We start from the raw sequence: 20,220 nt of genomic DNA on the forward strand, positions 1-20,220 counted from the left end.
CCCCTGGGAGGGGGAGTTCTGTAGCGAGTAGATTATCCCAATAATATACTCGCTCCAAATGCATTGTTAATATTCCTGTCAACCTTTGGAGATGAATGAGGTGAGGCATTGCCCGGGCAATATGGTGAGGAGTTGCCCGGGCATATAAGCAGCAGGATAGCAAACATTAAAGCAGAGTCTACTTTCAAGTGTGGTCTAGAGCAGACACTTGTGAGATACTGTGCTCAGTGCGCTCAACTCACACCAACGTATCACCTGTGTACTTCTGTATATTCGACCAAATATATATATAGTATCTTAGTGTCTGTGTTTATTTGTCACCATACTTTACGTAACAATAGAACCGTTACAATCAGATGAATATTACAGACTCAAGAGTAGCCTTCTCTTCTTGTATATAAATGAAAAAATAAATTCGTTTGTTTAATTCTAATGCTTGTAGGCGAGAACAGTTGTGAACGCCAGCTAGCGCACAAGTACATGAGCGCCCAAAATACTTTTACACAAAAGACATGTACAGACAGGCGTGTGGCTTCTGACTTCTTTTTTATTGATTAATATTAAATATTAAGCGCCTACCTATAATAGTTATCATTTTATGCAAGTATAACTATCACATAATAAATATAAAAGGAGTTTATCAAAAAACTGACAGAAGTGTTGTGTTTTGTGCGTTGTATCGTGTTTGTGGGCATTCGGGTGTGTTGTTTTTACGCTGGCGGGCGGCGTCCTTACCAACTCCGGATTATGTCTATTACATCACTAAACTTCATTTAATAACTATATGCCTGTTAAATAGAAGATTTTAATTGTTAATAGCATTATATTGTCGTTTTAATATGGAACACGTACACATATGCGAAACGTCTAAAGCTGGTGTCCGAAGTGGTAAAAATATTAGTGTACGATGTTGTCAATGTACGGAGTGTCTTGTATCCGAGTCCATAGGAATTACCGTTTGTCCTGGCGCCATCTATGTTTTGACAGCAGTACTACTAATGTTCCCACGTTATGTGATGATCGCTATACGGGTCTTACGGTCAGTTGCTCTTCTATATATGTTTATGGACAACGTAGGTGATTTGAGGCAATTTGCGGCCAGAGTGAAATAGTATCCACGCGGTGAGTGATGGAGGAGGATATATACTGCTGTGTACTCGACTAGCGGGTGAGAGGTAAGTTATATCGAACAATTATGGGGAATAGATGGGTTATTTTAAGCGTAGAATGTCAGGTAACCGGTAACTACACAGATGGGGTAGTGTTTTTTTAAGTCTTTATTTACTAAAGTGGAACATTACATTATGCCTTTAGCTGAACAAGTCTACTGGTGGGGGAAGTAGACGGGTTTTATGAAAGTATTTTACCTAAATATTTGTATTTGGTTAACTAGTTCAGCCGTTACCAGGGAGGGTGTTCCTTTAATCTAATCTAAAAATTCTAGCCGGACAAAGTGATTAAATAAAGAAATTGAATAGAACGAAGTGGTTTGCCAGGGTGCTTAACATTTAGTTTAGTTCACTTACTATGCAGCCCATGCTTAAAGAATGCAAGTTTATCATATTGAATTTACCGTAGTTTTACTGCATTTAATATACCGTTTTTACCCTATTTAATTATGTCGGGTAAAGGCCGGTCGTGGAAAGTTCCTAATATAGCAAGTTTTAAAGGAGAAGTTTGAGTTAACTTTAACGCTTAAGTTAGTGACCAATTAGCTTGGTCTATTGTGAAGAAAGTTACTAGAATTTAACATTGCAAGTGCCATTTCTCTACTCTTTGAGAAACATGACTAGATACATGAATCGCATAGTTTTATTACTAAATGTTCATGGATTAGGTTGCATAGTTGAGGAAATAGTGATAAGGTTTGTGATTTTGTGTACCTTCTCTTCAGCAGAGATTTTGATAGTGGCGCAAAATTGATAGGGGCTCGGATCATTGGGAATGCTGACTGAAGTTGATTAGGTCATGGCTATACCAAAGGAAATTAGTATAAATGGGGTTAAGTTGGGAGAAGTGTTGTAAGTAGTGCCTAAAAGCTCTCCTTGGACCTCGGTTATTCGCAAGATTATGGTTTAGACTGCAATAGTTGCAGAATTGGCAAATAAAAAATACCGATGCCCTATATAGTTTTGAAATGGTTAAGACTACCAGATGCAGTTTAATGCTGACAAATGTAAGGTTTGGGGGCTAGGTAAAGATGAGATAGATGGTGTAGATTATTAAGAGTATTAAATTTTTTGCAGGTGGTAAATTCTTCCAGAGCTGGCACTCCTCTCCAGCCTGGGATGTTGATTGGTTAGTCTTCAACTGCCTCCCAACATGGTAGTGAGGTCCCGAGCTGACATGCAGTGAGGAACGTGGAAAGCTTCCTGAATTGGCACATGGTATGCCTCCCTTTCAAACCAGCAGGTGGCACAAATGTTGCAGCTAACATCAGAATAGTGGATGAAGCCCACACTAAAATGTAAGTGGTACAGTAAATGGACACCCCCCCCCCCCTCTTGACACTGAACAGTTGGGAGGAAGAGGGGGGGGGGGGAGAAAGTGTGGCTTATAGTTCTATTGCTACAGAATCTTTTGCCATAAGCCAGTGGCAGTGCCTATATGCACTTGCTATTCAGAATCTCCCCCTTACATAGTTAATTAAAAATGAAATGCTGTAGACAAGCTTAACTTTTGAAGGGGGGCAACATTTTCGTTGCCATCAAAGCACATCAAAGATGCTCTGAGCTAACTTCCCCTGGTCATTAGTGAATGGTGGCCAGTAACTCTATATTAGGAACTTTACTGCCATTAGAGTCCATTCCGAAAGTGTGCACTTCTGCTGTATCTGCCAGTTTGCTAGAAATTGAAATTGGCATACTTGCTCAGCAACTACTTGCCCTCTTGTACCATGTTACTCAACCATAACATAACCACCACACCACCCATTCCTCTAAAATAACATCCCATATGATAAAAACTTCTGCTTTTAATAAATATTTATAATTTTAATATTGGCTTCCATGGTGTATTAATCATTCCTTTGGCAGAACTGTAGCTAAATTGTTCCCACAATTAATCCATTAACAGTACTGTATCAGGTTCATAAAGAAATTTATAATAAAGACCAAGTGTGGTCATGAGTGCTGCAGATGGGGGAGATAGAACCTTACACCTGCAGAAGTGTGGTGATAACTAGAGAATATGGCCTTGTATAGTTGCTAGTGTAAAAATATTACTAAATTTAGTAAAATCAGTCTTGGTAGTATAGTTGGGTTAATTATGAATTTTCAGACTAAAAAGCTTGGTACATAATTCAACAGAATAAATGTCCCCCTAGTAGTAAGCAGTGGTTGCAAAAGAATAAATTTGTATATATAAATTTTGTATTGCTTTTATTCAAATGTTATACATGGTTAAATTTAAGTTTTTGCAATGTTCCAGAAAAATGTTCATGACTAAAGTTGTTGGAAAATAAAATTTGTATAGCATGTTGACTTGAAATGACTATAGCTTTGTAATTAATAAAGATGGGACAACAAGATAGTGTGCCATTTAAAACGGCAACTGTTAAACTGGTACGAACAAAATGCCATCGCTATGCAAATAACTTTTTAGTAATATTTGCTGTTCACATGACAGGTTGTGGAAGGTCCTGGCAACAGAGCTGCAGGAAAATACTTGCAGATCTACAGTAAGTAGTGTTGTGTACATTGGAATTAGAGGGTAGAAGTTAATTGCTAAAAACCTATTAAATATTAGGGTATGGAAATTGAATGGGTATGGAAGTCTAGGCTTAGGCTAGTGGGTACCATATCTGCAAGTTCAGTCCTTTCAGGAATGTATTGAATAGAATGGTATGTTGAAATTGTGAAAATTGTAATGTGGGGCATTAGATCATAAACATAGTAGAGGGTGTTTTATTAATAAAATTTTAATGAAATATAAATCTTGTTTAGTTAACATTAAATGTTTGTTAAATAAGCTTTAATCTATAAATGTATAACACTGTTAAGGGTAATCATGAGTCAAATAAAGTTAATGGTAGGAAAAGTTTTGTTCTAAGTGATGGTATTTTTCCCTTGAAAGTAAAAAAAAATATTCAATGTTTACTTTAGCTTGGTTTTAAATTTATATAGTTTTCCAGAATGTGGTTTGGAAAGTCCAGAAGTCCCTCTGTCAGTTGGAAGAGTTAAACAGAATCAGGCGAGTTGTAGTAAAGGTTAATCTGAATAGATTTGCATAAAAGTAAAAAAATAGTAATAACTTAAACAATATAGCATTGGCTAAAGATAAATGTAAATTGCCATTGAAGTGCAGTTGATAGTTTCTCAAATGACATTTACTGAAACTTGGCAAATTGATGCCATATATATTTATATTGCTAAATTAGATCTTTACTACTGCTAGTAGAATATGTAGGAAAGGTAAATTCCTTAAAGAAATTTTTTCCATCTGAATTTGTAAACTACTGAATGCTAATTTGAAAAGTAAAGCAAGATTGGCTTTAAATCTGAAATTAATTTGTTATATTTTTCAGGTGAAAGTGATTATGATGCATGGACTGGCTTGGAGTGAGTCTCCTTTACTCTATGAAAGTGGGTGAGTTTGAATTTGATGTTTTAGCTATATCAATGACCTAATCTTAATTCTCTTATCTAGTCCATTTATAGGTGTGTAACCATGTCCTACTGTTACAACCCACAGGGGATGATGCAGTTTGTACTGATCCTACCCCATTTCATAAAAGGGGACCAGGCAGTCTTGCAGATTTCCCTGGCTTGGCTTTTTCAGAGCTTTGCTCTACTACCCATCTAATAGATGGACTAGATTGGCATAGGTTTAGGGACCCTTAACAATGGTTACATTGTTAATTCTCACAGGGCTTGTTTGCTGAATGGGTGGATGCATCTAAAACTTTAGTGCCTGGCATGCATTGTACAGTGCTTTCAGTAAAGCATATGTACAATGTGTTGATGGCACTAAAGTGGTGGATGTAATGCACCCATTCAGGGAACAAGCTCTGAACTAAAACCAGAAGAAGGGATAGGCCTTGCTGAGCCTATGTTAAAAGATAGGATGTTAGGATTTTTGGGCCTTGTTATTAGGCATTGGTGATAATAAAAGTAGTGTCCCTGTTTAATGTTTATTTTTCTTTTACAGGTGATTGTCTCTGGAGTTGTCTTGGCCTTTTGGATCTTCTGTTCATCTAGGAGCATCTGTCCCACAACCTGAAACAGTAATAAATATTAGATGTATTATAAATACTATATGTAAAACTTATTAAATAAAACAATTTTAATGAAACTACTTTATATACCTTATCCTGAAATTATGCTGGAAATTATTGTTTACTACTATTGATGCAATGTTTAAACATCTGAAATTTTTTTACTTTGAAAATAAATAATTGGTAAAATTTACACCTATTTGTAACTTGTTACATAGGTGCATGCAAAATGCATTGAAGAGATGTAAAAGTGGACTACCTATTCAATTTACATAAACTAACAAATATTGCAAATTAGTCTGAAATATTAAAGTGGAAAAATTTTTAGCGAATGTTTTAGTTTTCATATTTGAAAGTAAATTTAAAGCTATGCAACACCTAAGCTTTGTACAAATTATGATTAAATTAACTAAAGATCATTGTTAAATTTACAAAACATTTGAAAAGTGACACTGAAGCATCTATACAACATGGTTTTCACAAAGTCTTTGGTAACTTAAATTTAATCAAAGCTCTTAAATGATTTGTCTGCCAAACTCTTCAGATATTCTGAAATATTTTACCTAGATTAAAACCATCATTGTTTGAAAGTGCAAAACAGATTACTGTCAATTAGTTTGACCTAACATCTGCAAGGTCCTGAAGGAATGGAATTTTTTTTGTAAAACTGTTTGCTAAAAACAAACCCTGCCTAATGAACCTGCTCATTTTTTTTTTAGAAATGGTAATTGCAACATTACCAAAGGCCATTGTTTTAATAGCCAAAGTACCAAATGAAAGACCAAGAAGCAACAAACAGGTACATGGTAGAAAGGACAAAAGAATGGTTATGAGGACCCTTTCATTTGTTAAAGAAATGACTGGGGAAAAATGCTGTCATACCACAAGGGGTCTTAACCCTTGTCATATACATCACTGACATTAATCTAAATATTACCAACCACAAAAATAGCTGATTACGTTATAAAGAATATAATATTGAGGCCTTAATGCAGATCTCTAACTCTACAAATAGTAACAAGACTGGCAATTTCTTAATATAAAACAAAAAAAAAATCCAAGACCTTGCACGTGAGCCAGAACAATCCATATCACAACTACCACATTAAAATGAAACAACAATGAAGGTAAGGTAATTACCAAAAGAAGACACCAAACCGGGAAGGCCATGCAGCACCATCAAAGTGCGAAATAATCAGAGGGCGCTAAATATCGCCAAGAATGCCAATACGAGAACAAAAACGCACAAGGCGAACGATATCAAAAGTATCCGATTCACCTAGAATTCTATCGAGGGGCGAGGGACGGTCGGAAAGCAAGACACACGCTCGTCCTGGAAGTCAGGACATTCAACAAGGATATGCACAACTGTAAGAGGGACAACGCAATTCGGACAATAAGGAGCAGGGCGGCGCTCTAAGTGACCGTGAGTTAAGCGGGTATGACCAACCCACAGCCGTGCCAAAGCAGTGTCCCACCGCCGGTTACGGTGGTAGGAGGAAGGCCACGGGGACACACTAAGTTTGAGAGTACGCAGCTTGTTACCAACCACAGAGGGCCAACAACCCTGCCAACGGGGAAGAATGAATAACAGGATAAAAGTCGGAATAAGGAATACCTTTACGGGAGATGGGACAAGAACGGATAGCTTCCTTAGCGGCAGCATCCGCACGCTCATTGAAACACCAATATGGCTGGGAACCCAGCAAAACTCTCTTATTTCTAAATTTAAATCAGTAAACAGCCAATGTTGAATCTCAATGACCACCGGATGGACAGGATTAAAGGACCCTAGAGCCATGAGGGCACTATGAGAATCAACTACAACCACAAAAGAGGAATGAGAATGAGAAAGCAAGAGACAAAGAGCATAGAGAATAGCATAAAGTTCTGCCGTAAAGACGCTAGCCTCCGAAGGGAGGCGACACATGTAAGTACGGTCAGGAAAAACAACAGAGTAGCCCACACCATCCGCAGACTTAGACCCATCAGGGAAGATGGAAATAGAGTGGGAGTGCGAAGAAAAGTGCTCAAGGAAGAGGCTTTTCAGAATTGTAGGAGGGGTAAAGGCTTTAGTAATACAAGTCAAGGACGTACAAAACTTGGGAAGGGGGACTCTCCACGGAGGTAATGAAGGAACAATATGAGGAGAAACATTAGAAATATGAACAGAAAGAGAATCCTGTAAGCGAGATAACTGCACAGAAAGTGGGAGACAATGAAGAGGAACAGGAACCACAGGAGGAGGAAAAGTCAATGCACGACAGAGGCGAGAGGAAGGATGTTGGAAGGACCGCGCAAGATAGCGAAGACAGTAGCGATCACGGCAGTCCTGAAGAGAGAGAAAGCCAGTGTCAACATACAAACTAAGGGCGGGAGTTGAACGAAAGGCACCAGAGCCGAGACGCAACCCAGTATGGTGCAAAGCATCAAGACGGCGAAGAGTAGAAGGAGAAGCAGAAGTTTAGACAGGACGAGAGAGGAGTGCAAATAGAGGAGCGTGCGCCTATCCGCTCCCCAAGAAGTATGGGACAAAACCTTAAGGAGGTTAAGGGCCTTAGAGCATTCAACTCGGAGGCAAGAGATATGGGCTGACCAAGACAAACGAGTGTCAATGACTAACCCCAAAAGCTTCGCGGAATCCCTGTACACAATGAGATGACCATAAAACAACAACAATGAAGTAAAGGTCCTTTCAGTAAGAATCTATCATTCACTGAAAGTTGCTGCAGTTAAAAATAAAAGAAAATACAAGTCCCTAGAAATAAACAAGCAACCTTTTTGACTAAGGAAAAGAAGGTAGTTATTCTAAGTCTAAGTATTCACTTAGATAACTGTATCCAAGCATAGAGGTTCCCCCCCCCCTTCCCTTTCAGAAAAACATCTACTTTCGAAAAAGTTTAACATTGGCCAACAAAAATGATTCCAGAACTAAATTGCCTAATACCAGGAACAACTGAGAGCCATGAAAAACACAGCAACCCTCTCCTACCCCCAAGTCTTATGCTATTTATGATCCAAGGTAATTTGAGATACTATACTTCCTACAGACGAGTCTAGTGAGAGGGTGATCTCCTGGCGATTAAATTGAAGCACGATACAGGTGTCAACGAACATCAGTCAGCCCACTTGTCAGCACAGTGGATAACTAATGACATCATAATCTGCAGTGTTGTATGCCTCCCTGTGGCCATTTAAATCAATAAAACACAGGGTTGTGGCAATGTTTACAGCATAAGGCAAGGTATAGAGGAATCCTGGAATGCCATGTAATGTGTAGTCCTTGAATGTGCTTTAGGCAACCAAATTGAATAACAACATTTCTGGTGTTCGGGTATATAATCCGAGTTTCTCATTCGGTATAATGTTTTAAACCTAAATAGGAATTCACTTTAAAGGTCAATTTAATTGGAAAGTGCTAACCAGATTCCAAATTACTGAACTCTGAAAGTACTACAAGGCAAGTTTAACCGAATGAGTGTTTGCCTATCCATACCCCCATGAGGTATGTGACAACACTGAATAAAGAAAGGGTCTTTGAGCATTCACCGTGCAAGTATTTGACATGACCAATATAGCCAAGTGTTAAAGATCATTCTAAGCAGTTCTGCACAATCCATATACTATCAATTAATATAATTGTACAATGGTGCTTGGTGGATGATATTTCCTATTAAAACTCATTGGACAACTGTTTGTATTAGACATTTTAAACCTACAAATGGTAGCCCTAGATATCGCACTACAGTATTAATTACAAGATGAACAATGTAAAATCAATACCACAACAGCAAAGGATGACTGATTTTCAACAACCGACAAACACACAGGTCTAACACCAGCCATCCCGAGAGAGGACGTCCCAAGCATGTACACCCCACAACTTTACATCACCTTTGCTACCTCACGCGAGCACGCAACAGCATGAGGATGTCATACTCCCAAACCAACTCCTTGCACTTTGAGGCTTTAACAACTCAACATTTAAAAAGTTGATTTAAAAAATCAAACACCTGAATTTTTCCCTAATTAAATTTACTAGGGAAATGCACACCAAGCCATGAAACTTACAATGAAGATGAACAAACTACACACAACTGTCACCAAACTTCCACATACCACCCCCTTCTCATTCCTGCCCTCCCTCCTTAGGTGCTCTGATTGGCTGAGCACCTGAGCCACCACCACTCACCTCTTGTGAGAGCCTAAAGCATGTTTGGTTGCACTTTAAAAGTTCCCGAGTGTACTCGCCTAATTGTGAGTACCGCCTGCCCGGTTCACCATTTTGTTTTTCAATCTACCTCAATTTACCCCTTTACAGTCAAATATTATGCAAAATTCTGTTTAAGACTTGTCCCTTCTTAACTTAAATAACTGCTTTGGCCATCTGCAATCTTTCTAGGTGGGTAACAATGACTCTTGAGGCCAGAAAGGACTTATCAGACGGCGATCATAACAATACGGTACACACACAAAATCACAACCTGATATACACCAAGCAGAAAATCCACTGGAGCTGTGAGGCAACGTAAACCCTTGCCCAAGGCACTGGCAGCTGCATACTCTACCACAGTATATTACTGACTTTGTAAAAGTCTTACAACCGGATTTCCCCATAAATCACAGCAAGTTTTGAGGCCACTCCTTGAGTCAACGTCTTACGTAAGCCCTACAAGCACTCAGGTGAAGGCTGAAGCAGTTCAACACCATACGCCCCAACTTCAAATACACAGTTGAGAGGCGGGACCAAAACGTGATTTTCTGTGTGTGCCTGAAGTTGGGGCATACGGTCTTGCTTCACCCTTCACTTTACCCTTCACCGGCGTACTTCAGGGGTTTTATTTAATACTTGGACTGGCTTCAGTAGGGCCTCCAGACTTTCTGTGGCTTCACAAGTGTCACGTGAATCTCCTGCATAGCAGTGGAACTGCCTTTACCCTTCACCTTCAATGCCTCTGCACTGGAAGTACTGTATACATCTACACCAGCCCAGAAGAGTCATCAGTCCTGCCACCTCTCCATACCCCCCCAGGGCCTGGCACGGCCTGGTACGACTCAGAGGCAAGCCGGGCGCCACTGTTAACTGGCAGTTTGTCCCCACAAACAAGCAGTTAGCCGCCTTCAACTGACAGTGGTACAGCTCAACACAAAGGCACCGCCAGCCACAACGAGCAGTTTGCTAGTTGACCAGATGTCCACCTCGTGTTGACACTGGATGAGGCATCACCGCCGGACTATATAAAGAGCGCTGCCTCCCTGGAGAAGCAATCTCTCCCTTAGTGCTCTAGGATCACCTTCGTGTCTCTAACCCGTCGTCCGCTTCCAGCCAACGTCGTGTGACTGATGCCATGGTGGTATGGTAGCTGTCTTCAGAACACCAGTATATCTTCATACTTTTATTCCTTGCTTATAGTTTATTTTTTGCATTTAAGGTCATACTAACTTGTTCACCTTTGCATTACATGATAGTCAAGTATTGTCATGTGTTATTTTTGTTCATTACTATTTCAGTAAATTGTTTAATTATTTGATAATTTTCATTTGTTTCCACCTGCAACTTACACACTGCAAGGCCAATAGCAGCATTTCTTTCATTTATGTGAGGGAGAGCCATACCATCTTGGTTCAGTATAGCTGTGATACCATAACCCGTCACACAAGATATCCAGTTGTAAGACTTTTACCATCAGTGGTGGTAGAGTATGCAACTGGCAATGCCTTTGTTACAGGTTCGCTTCATCTCACAGCCCCAGTGGATTTTCTCACACATTTGAATACATGAAACAACTTTATTTGATACATTCCAAACCAAAGTACTGTACAGTACAGTAATTATCAAACCATCAAATGTGTGGGATAATCATAGTGCGCTAAATATCACTAACGTCGCCAATACAAGAACAAAAACGCATACGGCGAACAATATCAAAGGTATTGAATTTACCAAGAATTTTATCGAGGGACAATTGACAGTGAGGGATGGTCGGGAAGCAAGACACGTAAGTCCTGAAGTCAGGACATGTAGAGACAACGGTTTGGACAATAAGAAGCAGGGCAGCGCTCCATTAAGTGCCCGTGAGTTAAACGTGTATGACCAATATACAACCTCGCCAGAGCCGTTTCCCACCACCAGTTACGGTGGTAGGAGGAAGGCCACGGGAACACACTACTCTTAAGAGCACGCAGTTTGTTACCAGTAACAGAAGACCAAAAACCCTGACAACGGGCAAGAATGGGGAAATGAATAACTGGGTAAAAGTCATAATAAGGAATACCTTTACGGGAGATGGGACAGGTACGGATAGCTTCCTTAGCGGCAGTGTCCGCACGCTCATTTAAGAACACACCAATATGGGTGGGAATCCAGCGAAATTCCACTGTCTTAAATCTACTGGAGATAAGAAACAGCCAATGTTGAATTTCAACTACCAAAGGATGGACTGGATTAAAGGATTCTAGAGCCATGAGGGCACTGCAAGTGTCAACTACAAACACAGAGGAGGATTGACAGCAAGAAAAGAGTTGATGAAGAGCATAGAGAATAGCATAAAGTTCTGCCATGAAGATGCTAGTCTCCGGAGGCAGGAGACACAAAGGTGCAGTCAGGAAAAACAACAGAGTAGCCTACACCGTCTGCAGACTTAAGACCCATTGGTGAAGACGGAAATAGAGTGGAAGTGTGAAGAAAAGTGTTCAAGGAAAAGGTGATTTAGAACTGTAGGAGGGGTAAAAGTTTTAGTCATGTGGGTCAAGGCTTACAGAATTTAGGAACGGGGACCCCTCCATAGGGGCAAAGACGGAATGACACGAGGGGAAATATTGGTAACACAAACTGAAAGAGCATTTTGTAAGAGAGACAACCGTACAGAAAGAGATAGGTGGTGAAGGGGAACAGGAACCACAGGATGGGTAAAGGTCAAGGCATGACATAAGCAAGAGTGAGGGTGCTGTAAGGACCGTGCAAGGTGGAGAAGACAGTAGCGATCATGGCGATCCTGTAGAAACAGGACGCCAGTTTCAACATACAGGCTTAGGGTACGTGTCGAAGGAAAGGTACCAGAGCTGAGCCGTAACCCAGTATGATGCAGTGTGTCCAGATGGTGAAGGGTAGAAGGAGAAGCAGACGAGTAAACAGGGCCATAATCGAGTTTAGACAGAACGAGAGAGGAATGTAAAGAGAGGAGCAGTGTCGATTAGCTCCCCAAGAATTATGGGACATGACCTAAAGTTAGTTAAGGGCCTTAGAGCATTCAACTCGGACGTAAAAAATATGGGGCGACAAAGACAAACGAGTGTCAAAGATTAGCCCTAAAAGCTTTAGCAGATTCTTTGTACAAAAGGGGATGACCCCTGTTACCTAACAGTAAATAGGTATCTGGGAGTTAGCTGTTACAGGCTGCTTCCTAGGGGGGTGCGTGTGTGGGAGAAAAAAAATTTAGTAGTTAACCACTGAACTGCTCTGTCTCCAAATAACACCCTGGTGCACAAGAAATAAATTCTTTCCAAAAATTTTTTTTCTCTTCTTATATTGTTAAAATGCAGAGTCTGATCACGGGGAAACTAAACAAAAAATATTGTATGTGACTTACTTTAGCTGCGATGGAGCTGGGAAGTTGAGCAAATTATGGGCGCTGAGCGTTGGAGCGATGGGGGTCTGTCGGCCCCGCCACCCCGTGCGACGGCAGTTGCTGCGAATAAAATGTTGCGCAATTATTTTGAAGTTTCTCATTCATTTCTTCCTTTTTTTTGCTGTAATATTATTTAAAAGTGTGTAATTTGTGGAATTTATATAATTCAAAGTATACAACATCGCTATGCTCAAAATTATGGGCCTCATATATGCGACATATTCTACAATCAAACAGTGCTTTTGCTGTTATTACACTATATACACACATTGTATATACCCATCTACGTATGTATTCACCATAACGATCCACTATGTTGGTATGGTGAGCCCAAAATCATGAGTGAGCTGCCACACCCTGCCAGTCCTCCCTCCCTCCTCCAACACATTACTCGCCAACATTCCTCCTCCCAAAATACTGTTATTGTGTTTATTACACTATTTACACACGTTATGTATAAGTATGTACATGTTTTATTCATGTACATACGTACATACTTGCCATCTCCTCACCTCTCTCTCTTGCCTACTTAATGCTCTTGCTTCCCTCATCTCATCACAATCGACTTTATAATGGTCCAGGATGGATCGAAATGTCGTCGTCTATTCAATTTCCAGTGTGTGGTTTGGTCAACAATGAAATCTTCATGCAAGATCTTATAAAGAAAACCCCTAGAACGAGTTTTGCAGATACGAAAGAGTTTAAGGTGAGTAGGGGATGGTTTGAGAAATTTTGAAAAAAGACGTGGTATTCATAGTGTTGTGAGGCATGGTGAGGGTGCCAGCTCAGACAAAGTAGGGGCTGAAAGATTTGTTCGTGATTTTAAAGATTTTGTAGATACTGTATTGATGGATATATTCCACAACAAGTGTTTAATTGTGAGGAGACATGACTATTCTGGAAAAAATTGCCGAAGAGGACATACATTACCCAAGAGGAGACGTCACTGCCCTGACACAAGCTAACTTGGGCTAACTTGTGTCAGGATAGGCTAACTCTTGTGCTGTGTGGCAATTTGAAAATTAAACCCTTGCTCGTGTATCATTCCGAAAATCCAAGAGTTTTAAAAAATATATAACTTGCAGAAAAACTGATGTAGAGTGGTTTGCCCTGCCATCAAAAAATATCTGCAAGAGAAAAGTTTGACACTAAAGGGCCTGCTTCTCGACAATGCTCCTGCTCATCCTCCAGACTTGGAGGATGCATTGTTGGGGCCACTTTTTTTTTTTTAGGGATATTCCTGCATGGGCCCTAAGTTTCTGGCTAATGAACCAATGACATGAAGGAGGAGTTTTCAACCTACCTTGTGTTAGGTGTGCAGGGGTCAATAGGCTGAACATAATGTCAGGAGCAAAGGGGGGCGTTTGCCTCTTCAAACACAATTGTAACCATCTTCATCTCTTCGAACTATCCTAAATGCTCTCTTCACCTGTCTGACCAAATTGGGTGTCCAGACCACCTTTGAATCTGAAATTGTAAAATTAATTGTGATTTCAGAATATTCAGTCCATTTATACTAACAAAATTATATACAGTATACTGTAATTGAAATTTTACAGAATGATAAAGGCAATTTAGTAACTTTGTTAAAATGCACATGGGGGAAATACATGAAAATAGGTTAATATGGTTTGTAAGGTTGATGGGAAATGTTTATTACTTTTATAATTTAAAAGATGTATAGCCCTGATACTCCATCCTGGGTGCATTCCACCAGGTAATGACCACAGCAAAAGTTTTCTACGAGGCTCTATTGTCACACAAACTTTTCACATTTTCAAACTTGATTCATCTTTTTCCCCCTCGTTCCAGGGGTTTTATTTAAAAGGTCTTCATTCAAATGCCTTGGTTTCTCACAAATGATGGCCTCTGAAATGCTATCACCTGCTAACTCCTTGTTGTGTATCCAAATTAATAAAAACTTTTTAACATCCTCAAGTGTTTGTGTTCTTTGTTTCGGGATTGTTGATATGCCCTTTGCCACTTTAATGCTCATAATGTCCTTCTTCTTAGCAAGTATAGTGCATATTGTTGACATAGATTTGTTGTACTGCCTAGCTAGTTCAACAACCTGTGCACCATTTTGATGTTTATGAATGCTCTCTTGTTTTTCCTCTATGGTCATTCTCACATGCCCATACGTATATCAACAAACTCCTTTCCCGAGGCTAAGTTTGTAACCCGATTCAAATTTTTCGAAGAAATTAGGCTCGTAACCCGAAAAGTTCATAAATATTCATTCGTAAGCCGAGGTGTCACTATATATAACTAAAAAATTAAACTCAAGATTACTTTCAACCCCCACCCCTTTTGCTCTACTCCATCGCCACCTACCTTCACCCCCCTCTATGATGTACTCTTCCATAGACACCTACTTTTGCCCCCCTCCTCCCCTCTACTCCTCCATCATCACCTACCTTCACACCCCCTCCCTTCTCCTCCTCCATCGTCACCTTCCTTTCACCCTCCTCTATGATGTACTCTTCCATAGACACCTACGTTCACTGCATATAATGCTCCCCTCTACTCCTCCATCGTCACCTACTTTCACCCCCCCTCCGCTCTACTCCTCCAGGGTCGCAGACAATTTCACGAGCGTGAGAACTACGAGTTCTCTAACCACTCACACTCCTACTCTCTCACCAGTGAGGGGGAGGGAAGGAGGGAGGAAATGAAGGAAGAAAGGTGGGGGAGAGAGAATAGGCAGGGGGGAGGAGGGCCTAGATACATTTCTTCCATATAGATAGGTAGACTGAGGGAGAGCTGCTTGCCAAGAGCCCTATCAGACAGGCTTCCTATTCCTCAACCCTCCCTAATATGCCACATCCTGGTCAGGACAACTTGCTCGATTGTTATTCTTGGTGTGACTCGAGAACTGACCTCGAGGCGGGGCATGGGCATGGATTATCTCCCTGGGGCACGCACCTCCCTGCCCCAGCTCTCTCTCTCTCTCACATAATCTATCAAGGGTCTAACATGAGGTCATTGTGCCTACCAGAAGTGTATATGTCCAAGGCTGGCCACCTGTCTGGACCATTCAAATGTATAAACACGTAATTAGTCTATTAAAATTATATATAGTGCTACAATTATAAATTAATTTGTTCATGGTCATTCGTTTATCAGTATTTTAATATGAGGTATATATACGCATGTATGTATACGTTGACGTACACATATATGATTATGTGTATGGAATGATTATGATTATGTGTAATCATATATGATTATATCTAATGGAATGTATTAGTAAGTGATGTGGTGGAGGCTGACTCCATACACAGGTTCAAGTGTAGATATGATAAAGCCCAATAGGCTCAGAAACCTGTACACCTGTTGACTGATGGTTGAGAGGTGGAACTAAAGAGCCAGAGCTCAACCCCAGCAAGCACAATTAGGCGAGTATATGAACGAATGCACATGTACACTTTCAAATGAATTAAGATACCTTGAGATACACAATGACTTAGTTTAAATAGTTTAAACACATTATGGTACTGATTTTGACATGCTGATGTCTGGAAGGGAGAGGGGGTGTGGGGGGTTATTGTCTGAGGTGGAGGACCAGAGGAGGGGGTCAGTGGAAGGATGGTGGCTGGAGGGATGCCATTGTTCTAATGGTTATGAAAACAAATATTGATGGCAGGAATTCAGTGGGTGTGTACTTCAGCCGCACCATCACCATACTGTGCCCTGCTACAACCCCCCCCCCCAACTCCACCCATGCTGTGCGGGGCGTATTACACATTATGGGATAACCAACTGTCTGTCCATTCCTGTCTGCTCGTTATACTGCCCTTCCTTTTGAAAATTGTCTGCTTTATCGACTTCCTTCAAGACCACACGTTAGCCTCTTATCACGCCCTCTTACCACTCTCAGGGAGCCGGCTCTTCTATACAATAGTTACCACTCAGTCCCCAAGGTGAAAGAGTGTCCGGGCATATGACTTGTTACGTGTACTTATTTGCGATTCGTTTGGGCTGTCACGTGTGGTGATTAGTGTTGGGTAAGGCTAGGCCAGGTCAGGTCAGACTAGGCCAGGTCAGACTAGGCTAGGTAAGGCTAGGCCAGGTCAGGTCTGGTCAGGTCTGGCTAGGCCAGGTCAGGCCAGGTCAGGTCAGGCCAGGCCAGGCTAGGCAGGGTGAGAGAAGTAAAGCGGCAGGTACTTACGTTTCCGAGAAAGTAGCGGCGGTAGTATATTGTTGATTTAGATTCGACGACATCCTGAAGCTAGTAGGTGGGGGCCTCATCGCTCTCGAACTTCTTGTTGTTGTAGGGGATACGAGGCACACCCAATATCCCCCTTACATTGATCACATCGCACACTAATATTTTTACTATTTCGGACACCAGATTTGTCTGTTTCGTATATGTATAATTGTTCAATATTAAAACCACAATAGAATGCTCTTAACAGTTACAATTTTCAACTTAACAGCCATATAGTTGGCAAGAACGCCGCCCGCCAGTGCAAATATCTCAGACCCTGTTGGAATATAACCAGTCCGTCAATCGGGTCAACCCAAGTGTTGCGTTTCCATGCGTTTCCAAAAGGGTCGCCCTATACTCACAGGATGAGTATAGGGTACACAATAAACTACCACTCACATCATGGGTATGGGTTGCACAAGAAACTATCGCGCAGAGGATGAATATGGAGAGCAAAGTAAACAAAGATTCACACGATGAGAAAGGGTTGCGCAATGTCCTGTGACTCACAGGTTGAGTATTAGCTGCACAATAAACTACAGGTCACAGGATAAGTATGGGTTGCACAATAAATTACAGGTCACAGGATGGGTATGGGCTGCACAAACTACCGGTAACAGGATGAGTATGGGATGCACAATAAATTACGGGTCACAGGATGAGTATGGGTTGCACAAACTACCGGTAACAAGATGAGTATGGGGTGCACAATAAATTACCGCACAGAGGATGAGTATAGGGTGCACAAACTGGTTGGGTAAATGGAAATGGTTGGGTACATTTCCTTTCACCTAATGCGACTATTCATGTGTCCGGACACCGGCGATTGTGTGGTATTGGCTATTTATTTAACCATAACTTTGCATTCATTTAATAATTATATTAAGATATGTTTTCCTTGAAATGTAGTTACATTATCGTCTACATGTCTTTATTCTGACATAAAGACCTATGGCGTTACTTTGCATATATGCAAAGTAATTATAAAATAGATTGGCTTGTGTGGAGGCCTTCACACTCCCTGAGCGAGCCATCAAGTAACTATAAAAAGGCATATATCTTCACTTTCACTTCAGTTATATTTATGCCAAAGTATTAACATGCAGCTTATATTTATGTCTTTATGATGACATAGAAAACTTCGTTTATTACAATATCTAGATTAAATTAACATTGATCTTCGGAAGGTCATAGTTCCTATATCGGTAAGGAGAGCGTCGGCCATGAAGCCTTGTTTAAAGTATGAATATTTTTCCTCTCTAATAAGGTATAATCTCTGTGATGGATTCACAAAAACTATTTTATATCTGCCTTTCTGATAACATATACAAATATAATCTTTATTTGTGAATATTTGTTAATTAAGCAATATATCAGAGGGCGTGTAGGGTTCGGTGTTCAATGAACGAAAAGGACTGGATCACTGTGTACAGGAGGCTGATATGGCAGCAAACACTGTCCTGGCGACCATATTTCTTGGATAAGTCGCTCCACACAATTGTCGCTTGGACCATCGACTTCCTATGGCGTCACCTCTCACATATTTACGTCTCATTTCGTTATGAAATTAGATTATTTCAGAGTAAAAATAGGTTTGATCATGTTCTACGTGTAGCATCAACATTATAGTAAGTAAATATACCATATTTCTTCATTACTTACGTAATGCTAGGACGATTTGTGTAGTTTTGGGCCGATTTGGGCTGATTTGGATAATTCTATGGACCGCTGCCTAATACATTCCATCTGTTAACTACTCTGACACTGGAAAAGTTCTTTCTAACGTCCCTGTGGCTCCTGTGGGTACTCAATTTCCACTTGTGACCCCTTGTTCGCGTACCACCAGTGTTAAACAGTTTATCTTTATCTACCCTGTCAATTCCTGAGAATTTTGTAGGTAGTGATCATGTCTCCCCTTACTCTTCTGTCTCCCAGTGTAGTGAGGTGCATTTCACGCAGCCTTTCCTCGTAACTCATGCCTCTTGGTTCTGGGACTAGCCTAATGGCATACCTCTGAACTTTTTCCAGCTTCGCCTTGTGCTTGACAAGGTACGGGCTCCATGCTGGGGCCGCATACTCCGGGATTGGTCTTACATATCTGGTATACAAGGTTTTGAATGAATCCTTACACAGGTTTCTGAAGGCAGTTCTAATGTTAGTCCAGTTCTAATGTCAGTTCTAGTCCAGCCTCTCATACGCCGCAGATGTTATTCTCTTGATGTGGGCTTCAAGAGGCAGGTTTGGTGTGATATCAACTCCTAGATCTTTCTCTCTGTTTAAGTACTTCATCTCCCATTCTGTATCTTGTGTCTGGCCTCCTGTTTCTACTGCCTAGTTTCCTTACCTTCTTGAGGTTATCTTGAGATGATTTCGGAGCTTAGTGTCCCCGCGGTCCGGTCCTCGACCAGGCCTCCACCCCCAGGAAGTAGCCCGTGACAGCTGACTAACTCCCAGGTACCTATTTACTGCTAGATAACAGGGGCATCAGAGTGAAAGAAACTCTGCCCATTGTTTCTCGCCACCACAGGATCATGCATCCAATGTTCTGTCCACTCAGTCACCGGCTCCCCATGCATTTACCTTGCATTTACTCGGGTTGAACTTCAGTAGCCATTCGTTGGACCATTCATTCAGTCTGTCTAGGTCATCTTGTAGCCTCCTGCTATCATCCTCTGTTTTAATCCTCCTCAAAATTTTTACATCATCAGCAAACAATGAGAGGAATGATTCTATACCCTCTGGTAGATCATTTACATATATCAGAAACAGTATGGGTCCAAGGACTGAACCATGCGGGACTCCACTGGAGACGTCTCGCCAGTCTGAGACCTCACCCCGCACAGTGACTCGCTGCCTTCTGTTACTTAGGTACTCCCTTATCCAATGGAGTACCTTCCCTTTCACTCCTGCCTGCATCTCCAGCTTTCGTACTTTTCTCTGGTGTGAAGTGTAGATAGTCAGTGGTGGTGTTGGCAGCAAGAAGATGTTAGCGAAGTTAGCGGTGGTGATGGCAACATGTGAAGTACAGTATAGGGTAATCAGTGTTGGTGATGGCAGGAAGAAGACGTTAGCGAAGGTAGCGGGGGTGATGGCAGCATGTGAAGTGTAGGCTAGTCAGTGGTGGTGATGGCAGCAAGAAAACGTTAGCAAAGTTAGCGTTGATGATG

General features: G+C 41.0%; 2 long non-coding RNA genes across 8 annotated transcripts; one reads left to right on the forward strand and one right to left on the reverse strand.

Annotated features, from left to right (window-relative positions):
* The first annotated feature begins 976 nt into the window (after positions 1-976).
* Positions 977-5,228, forward strand: LOC138371098 (uncharacterized). 2 transcript variants are annotated; one of them, XR_011230302.1, is made up of 5 exons: positions 977-1,175; positions 2,247-2,467; positions 3,628-3,679; positions 4,526-4,587; positions 5,149-5,228. It is a non-coding gene; the product is annotated as an uncharacterized lncRNA (long non-coding RNA). The 2 variants fall into 2 exon arrangements; XR_011230301.1 differs by lacking the exons at positions 4,526-4,587; positions 5,149-5,228 and adding an exon at positions 4,133-4,173 and having other exon boundaries at positions 1,021-1,175.
* On the reverse strand, positions 5,118-19,999 carry LOC138371097 (uncharacterized). 6 transcript variants are annotated; one of them, XR_011230300.1, is made up of 5 exons: positions 19,985-19,999; positions 17,015-17,330; positions 14,147-14,310; positions 12,805-12,903; positions 5,118-5,216 (listed from the first exon to the last, which is right to left on the reverse strand). It is a non-coding gene; the product is annotated as an uncharacterized lncRNA (long non-coding RNA). The 6 variants fall into 6 exon arrangements; XR_011230296.1 differs by lacking the exon at positions 19,985-19,999 and adding an exon at positions 19,946-19,960; XR_011230299.1 differs by lacking the exon at positions 19,985-19,999 and adding an exon at positions 19,888-19,902.
* Positions 20,000-20,220: the final 221 nt, after the last annotated feature.

This window comes from Procambarus clarkii, chromosome 34, assembly GCF_040958095.1.
Source record: "Procambarus clarkii isolate CNS0578487 chromosome 34, FALCON_Pclarkii_2.0, whole genome shotgun sequence".
Classification (NCBI taxonomy): Eukaryota; Metazoa; Arthropoda; class Malacostraca; order Decapoda; family Cambaridae; genus Procambarus; species Procambarus clarkii.